This window comes from Lepeophtheirus salmonis, chromosome 8 (assembly GCF_016086655.4).
Source record: "Lepeophtheirus salmonis chromosome 8, UVic_Lsal_1.4, whole genome shotgun sequence".
Taxonomy (NCBI): domain Eukaryota; kingdom Metazoa; phylum Arthropoda; class Copepoda; order Siphonostomatoida; family Caligidae; genus Lepeophtheirus; species Lepeophtheirus salmonis.
Window position 1 is genome coordinate 38,299,296 of NC_052138.2, and position 7,407 is coordinate 38,306,702.

The window sequence follows — 7,407 nt, forward strand, 5'->3', positions numbered from 1 at the left end:
CAAGTTATGTCTCGTAAATGATATGAATAACACAATTCGTGGAATTATATTCGCTTGGAATAATCACAGATGCAATAATTGCGTCAAAAATAACGTTTACTTTTTTTCCAATTTTGAACCAATCACTTCTTTAATATTTCCCTTATATGGGAATAAAAATTGGATGATTATTTTAAGTCTCTAAAATTCCATGGAAAAGTCAAAAAATTTGATTTGTTCAAAAATCTATCAATATTCAATCATAGTTGATTATTCATATAAATTCATACATCACGAATCCGCAATTAGTTTTTTCGTTTCAAATGTGGTTTTTGAGAACTTTTGATTTTATTTTGTAAGTGTTTTTATATTTTGTAAAAGTTTTTGTCAACATTTAAAAATGAAAAAAAAAATGATTCACATCAAATTAGTCCATAGTTTGCAAAATTTAATGTTTATTTCAAATATGTGCTTATACTTTATTGGTGATTGATGATTTAATCCTGAGAAAAATTAATTTAAAGGTTAAAAAACCCAATATATTATGGATATTGTTCGAAAAAAAACAAAAAACAATGCCTCTATTTTATAATTGTTTTTCCACTAAAGGACTTTATTTCAACCATAAATAAATAGGATTATATTAACAACAGTGTATTTGGTTTTAAAATCTATGTTTCCACGGCAATATCTATTTTAATTTAAGTTTGTTGGTAAAAAAAATCAATTAGAGGTTGATAAGATAATATTTCTAACTCCATTGTTTATTTCTTCTCCCCGACTTAAAAAGAATACCATGAAAATTTCTTTTAGGGAAATTATATAGCACTTACAATGACGTCTGCAAATTTTTTATTAAGTGTTGTGTGGGGGATGTCTTAGAGATTTGATGCCGTTATTTTATAATAAAAAGGCTATTAAAGTTATTATTTGTGTTATAAAGGACAATTTAGTTCGGAGCAGCTGAGAAGTTGTGAATGTTACGTCATTGGCGGGCTTACATTTTTATGAGAACATAGCTTTATAAACAATTCTTAATAATATATTACTATTTTATTACTAGATCAAAATGAAAAACAATAACTGATCTAGTTATTTGATAGTGCGTAATGAAACGTGGAAATCAAACTAATACAATTCGATTATACAAGTTACAACTTTTACAAGCATCACAAATTGTACACAGCAGAAATATGTGTACGTTGACGAGACCTAAGGCAGTTGTAACACTTATGTTTTTAACTCATTTTCTCAATACTTGTTTGAATATATAATTAAATGCATGCTTTATTTCAAAATATTTAAAGGTTATACAACTTAATAATTTCTCCACAAATTCGATTTGAATGCAACTTTTCTAATGTTGCAGCTGTCTTCATAGAAGGTGAGGGTAGTAACAGCTGAAAAATATATAATTTGAGTAAGAAAGGGGGAAAAAAAGATTTAATCACTAAGCTTTTCAATAATGTTCAATAATTAAATTACAATTCAGATTATGTAGATTAAGATAAGACATATACATGTTGAACAAGCCATCTATCCCGCAAAAATGAGTTCTTAACTGCAATTTTCTATTCAACCTGTTATCACATTAAAAGAAATAAAAATTGATTTCTAAAGTTTGATGTATTCTGTTTATTTTATTCAATAAAATTACCTCCAGCCTCAGTTACGGTTTGTATACGAGGAGGCCGAAACTCAAGCAGGTCTTCATCATTTGGTCCTGAAATTCCTTCTTGATCCGACTGATAGGTTTGTCTTTGTTATTGCAGGGGGGTTTGATTTGGTTTGTCGTTCAATCATGCTCCACTTAAAAATAAATCCATCGATTATATTACCACTCCAGGTCCAGATTCCAAATTAATCCGTGCCTTTTCCAATTAGTGCAAGTTTTAACAAACTATCTTACAAAAAAAAAAAAAAAAAAAAAAGCTTCCTATGTTTGCCCAAGAGACTGTCCCAAAGTCGCGGCACTTTGTATACTATAGATCAGAGCAATTGACTTCAAAAGCTTATTCAGGGCCCTGCCCTTCCTAAAAAGCATGCTTTGTTTGAAGTGAAATTATATCTACTTTAATAAAGCAAAGTTTGTCTTTTTGTCTCTCTGTATAAAAAGGGACTGTTGTTTTTCTATTGGTCTCTTATGTAAAATATCGCTCGATTAGTCCGGAGGTAAACTAGCCAAACTGAATATTTAGCAAAATTCAACTTTATTCATCAACATTTATATATATTCTTTTAATAAAATGTTTGGTACATTGTGACATATATATCGTCATTTATGTTGGCAAAAAAGCTCCCAACAACGCTCCGAGTCCTCAACACGTTGCAATTTTCGATCAACTGTGAGCAAACGCGGCAACTACCTTGAAAATATCTTTTAATACACAATTTTTCATACAAAATAGTAAAACATATTAAATTAATTAAAAACTCTGGTATGTTAAAATGAATTTTGTTTGGTTATTAGTAAGCGCTATAAAGATAAAAAATACTCATCAATCATCCAAACATGTTTGTTTTTCTCAAACACGTATTATTATTCTTTCAATCTTGAGGTGAGAATAGATATGAATAGGTAAACATATTGAATCGTTTTTTTGTGAGTGTGCTCTGGAAAAGGGGAGAATAATAATTCAGATTTCTTGGAGAGTTATCTTCTAAATTATTATTACAAAAAATTTCTTTTAGCCGACGCCAAATTACTTTTAGAAATACCGTGTACTACGTCTAGTACAATAATGAATAAACAATGCAGACAAAAAGAGCGTTAAAACATTGCAATTTTCTCCTTACATAGTGAACTTCAAATTTTGATCAAAATATATCAAAATTATTAATTTACTTCAATGATTTCCGTTACAAGAAAAATAATGAAAAGCATAATACATCCTTACACCAATATTACTTCTCCAAAAAATTGGTTTTGCCCCTTAAAAAAACAGTTTTTATCCAATATTTTTAAAAAAATTATTAAATTTATTACACAATAATCTGTGTCACAAGATTCCCGGGGTATCCTTTTTTATTTTGAGAAGCTTGAACTCTAATTAAAAGACAAAGAATCAACCCTATTGAAAAAATGGTTAATGCATTATTGCCAACTTTCATTTTTATTGCACAACCAATTAATTATTTTTACTCACTATTGCAAAAAGAAGCTTGATATTTATTTCATAAATGCAATAACATGCAGAAATTGCATGAAAAAATATATTTAATTCTTTTAATTAAAAGAGGTAATAAATTTATTTGCATACGTAATATATAATTATAATATTACTATTTGACATGCTTCTAACGTTTAAAGCAAGACCAATTAGCAAAGTTGTGCCCGGTTCCAATTTAGCGGTTCTATTGGTCCTGCTTCTTTCGTTTCAATGGTCACAGTTCAGCTTCATTGGTGTTGATTCTTTTTTATACAAGCTCAGTTTGGTAAGAGGGACTTAAAACAAAGGGTGACCTACAAAATTAGGACCCAGGAAATTATATTCGAAACAAACAGGGCAGCAGCTACCTATTACGCAGAGTGCGTTGTGTACCAAGTTCCAGCAGGGGTCCTGAAAACTAAAGTTGCTTAAGACAATGTTTTTCAAAGTGGGGCCGTGAGAGAGGCTGAGGGGGAGGGGCACAGGAAGATGGATAATTGTGGATTACTTTCTCTCTAAATATGTTTCAAATAAAGAGGCACCAGCTAAAAACGTGTACGGGGTTTGGCATAATAAAGTATGGCAAAATCTCGCTTAAGAAATATTATAGTTATCACATTTTAGTGCCCGGAAAAGCTTTGTAGCGGACCTGGATCCAAAATCTACCCCACCCCTACCCTCTTTTATTTACACCGTCTGGTGCCTAAAACCATATTTCCAGATCCATAAGAAGCCCATAGCTATTTGGAACTACGATACAACTGTATCACCTTGGCGATGTAAGAAAATCATTGGAAAACGCTACAATTGTACAAAAAAAAAAAAACTCGGAAAACTGACTTATTGATTAAAGCTAATTTATTTTTTATAATCCCTGTATAAAAAATATAAATAAATCCATCAATGATCAACCTGCTGCATAGTCCTCACTCCTACTTAGTGTTGGAGGTTTTAAATTGTTTATATGTAGTTTATACAACAAATCAAGTTTTCCTATAAAAAGTAATGTTTTTATTTGTTATAAAAACGATGGTAATTCGTTTTTATTTAAACCATCTTTTTACGTTATGTTCAAAATTATATCATTTTGGAAGTGTCGAAATAAATTATTGTTGATTGAAAATAAATAAAATACAATTGATAGTAGCATATATGTAAATATATTAAGTGGAACAAAAACTGAATCTATTGACGCTCCATAAACTTCATTTTGTTTAGAGCAAAAAAAAAAAAAAAACTATGTCATGTTTAGTGTCCTAAAGAAACTACAAGTCAAACTCAAAATCAAATTAGTTTGTCCTAAGTGGTTATAAATTATAGGTATTAAGTACTATATATGTGTGAAAATTGAAAGTTAACTGATTTATAAGTTTACTTCACAAACTTCTAACGTGCTCTATAGTATATATAGTCACACTGAGTCTTGTGAATAGTCAATGTGATTTGAGTGAAGTGTAACGTTGCAATGAGAAGTTGTTTGTATTGTTGAGTACATAAATTATGTTCATAAACTTATGAATGTATTACCCACAGATAGATTTTGATCCATTTCAGTTCTTGGTCATCTTCTTAATTATCTTATTTTCCAAATATTTTCTTTATACATAGCACAATCATTTACTACATATAACTAACAACTACCTATAGATATAAATTAGATCTATATTTATATTCTCTAAACTCAAATTACTCAATATAACTTATATCGGCTGTAAATTATAAAATTAAAATATTTGTGTTGAAGTCGGAGACATTCAAAATTCTAGAGTTGGAGTGAAAGTAGGGCATTTTATTTACCAACGCAACAACCCTACTCTAATCAATAAATAACTGTCATATGTCCGAAAAAAATGGTACATCAAAAACTCGTTTTTGATTTGAAAATATGTAAAATGTAGAAAAAAATTAAAATTGACATGTTTTTTTTTAAATTATCGATTTCAATCAAGATACAGGATTTTTATCAGATTATGTATTATAGATGAAACACAAAACTTTGTTAAAATATTTAAACAAACTTTCTTTAACTTTCCTTCTCGTATAAATATTTTGTTCCAAACATACTGCCAACAAATACCTAAATATTCTCTTCGGTACCACGTATTACGCGCATTTATTTGTATGTTTTACTAATTTTTACTACTCAAATCTAGTTTTTTTAATACCAAGTGTCCAATATATTATTATTAAATATACTTTCAGTGCTAATTTATGCCAAAAAGAACACCCTAATATACAAATGTACAATTTTGTCATTGCGGTACTGTTTTGAGAATATAAGTTTCAGACCTACAGATACAACTCGAACAATACATATATTCTGTTCTCTACAATAAATTATTACTTTGGAAAAATCCTTTATATTCATATTAACTATAAGGTATTAGCTATATAAAATTCCTTTTATCTTCAAAATGTATATAATATATGTTACTCTGTAGGAGATCAAAATTTTCTACAATGGAAAATATGAATATATTATTCTTTTTTCGACTTCATGAAAAATTAATTATTTTTGTTATGCCTTCCTTAAAATATTTTCTATATTGTGATATTTCGTATACCGATACTTTAGTAGTACCAGGGTAAAAAGACATTAAAAACGGTATTTTACTAAACCTCTCCAATTTTTTAACATTTTCACGGCAAAGGCATCATTATTTAATTTTTTTACGTAACCTCTAATTCATTTATTTTGACTAGACCATTTTTCATGTAGATATCACAAAATCTTATCAAAATGTATTTCACAAATCATCTTTTGTAATTAAGTTTTCTTGATTATTTAGTTTCCTATAAAGAATACTCTATCAAGAAGTAATAGGGTTGGTTGAGTCGATATTTACAATCTTAGAATATAATATATGCACAACGTTTTGTACCTAGAGTAAAAATTATAAACTATGTTGTCCTTCAAACTTAATGTAATTACACTCGGATTAATGTATGTTTAATTGAAGACGATTTGTTTTTACGATGCGTCAATAAAATGGAAAATATTTATTCTTTCCTAATGTGTTTTGATGGATGATAATTGTTGAAAAATGTAAGGTAGAGTATTTACCAAAGCACTGTCTAAATGATTCCATAAATACTGTTCACAGTTAATTAAAATTTATTGTTGTTTACCGTAGACAAACATCTGAAAAGAACATACGAATACTACATACGTTAACTACACGACTACACATTTATGCTACAGAAGCAGATCCTGATTACTATTTGGGTATTGAAATGATACAGAGACGTCATCTTTGGGTTGATAACAAGGAACATCTTGCGTTGAGAAAATCTATAGTAATAAAACAAAGTTTTTTATCTGTTTCTATGAATGTATGTGTAAACAATTCACTGGGTACACTGTATATAGTAATCTATAATGAACAAACTTTGATTTAGGAAATAATAATTTAGTCGTATTAATGAAATTTTTCCAGACCTAAGCATGTATAAAAAGATCACTGTTGCTGTTTGTTTTAGTTATTGGTCTCTTGTATATAACATAATTCAGGTGCATTTTCAGTGTATGTTAAATCTAAGTTAAATATAAACAATGGTATGTTAAAATGAATTAAATGACTCAAGAAACCTTGAGTGGGCACTCAATAGAAGAAGAACAGGGGTTTCCCTTCTCTTTCCTCATTGGTTTAAAATTGTCAGCTGCCATAAGGTCTATTTTAATGGTCTCGAAGGTAATTGATGTACTACTTAGTAGGCTTATTTCAATTATGTATACATATTAATTAGCCAATAATTATTAACTGCATCCTATTTTTCATAATGGTAACGTATAGTGGAGTGTATTTTAATAATAGATCAACTTCGAATAAAAAGTCGCCATGCTTATTTACCATGAAAATTTTTAATATTCCAAAAGATATCCATATTGAAAACTTCTGAGATAGTCGACAATCCAGGATTCTGACGAGTCAATCTAATTAATGGCAGAATTTATTAATCTGATTCGTTCCTGGTTTGAACTCATGACCTCTCCATCACCGATGATGGCTATAAGTCATTCAATTCTTGACAAATTATCAATATGATGATGGCGAATATCTATTCAATTTTTTAGAAGATTTATAATAAGGAAGAACTCAATCAATTGCATCTCTTCATCAAGAACTAACTCCTCGTCTACAAGAAATTACTGTTTTGCCTGAAAAACAAACTGATCTTTTATATTACATTGCTGGCATTATTATTAACCAAATTAAAAACTATTAGTCTGTCTGTTCAGTCTGTCTTAGTTTTGTAATTTAGGTACTATGATAATGGC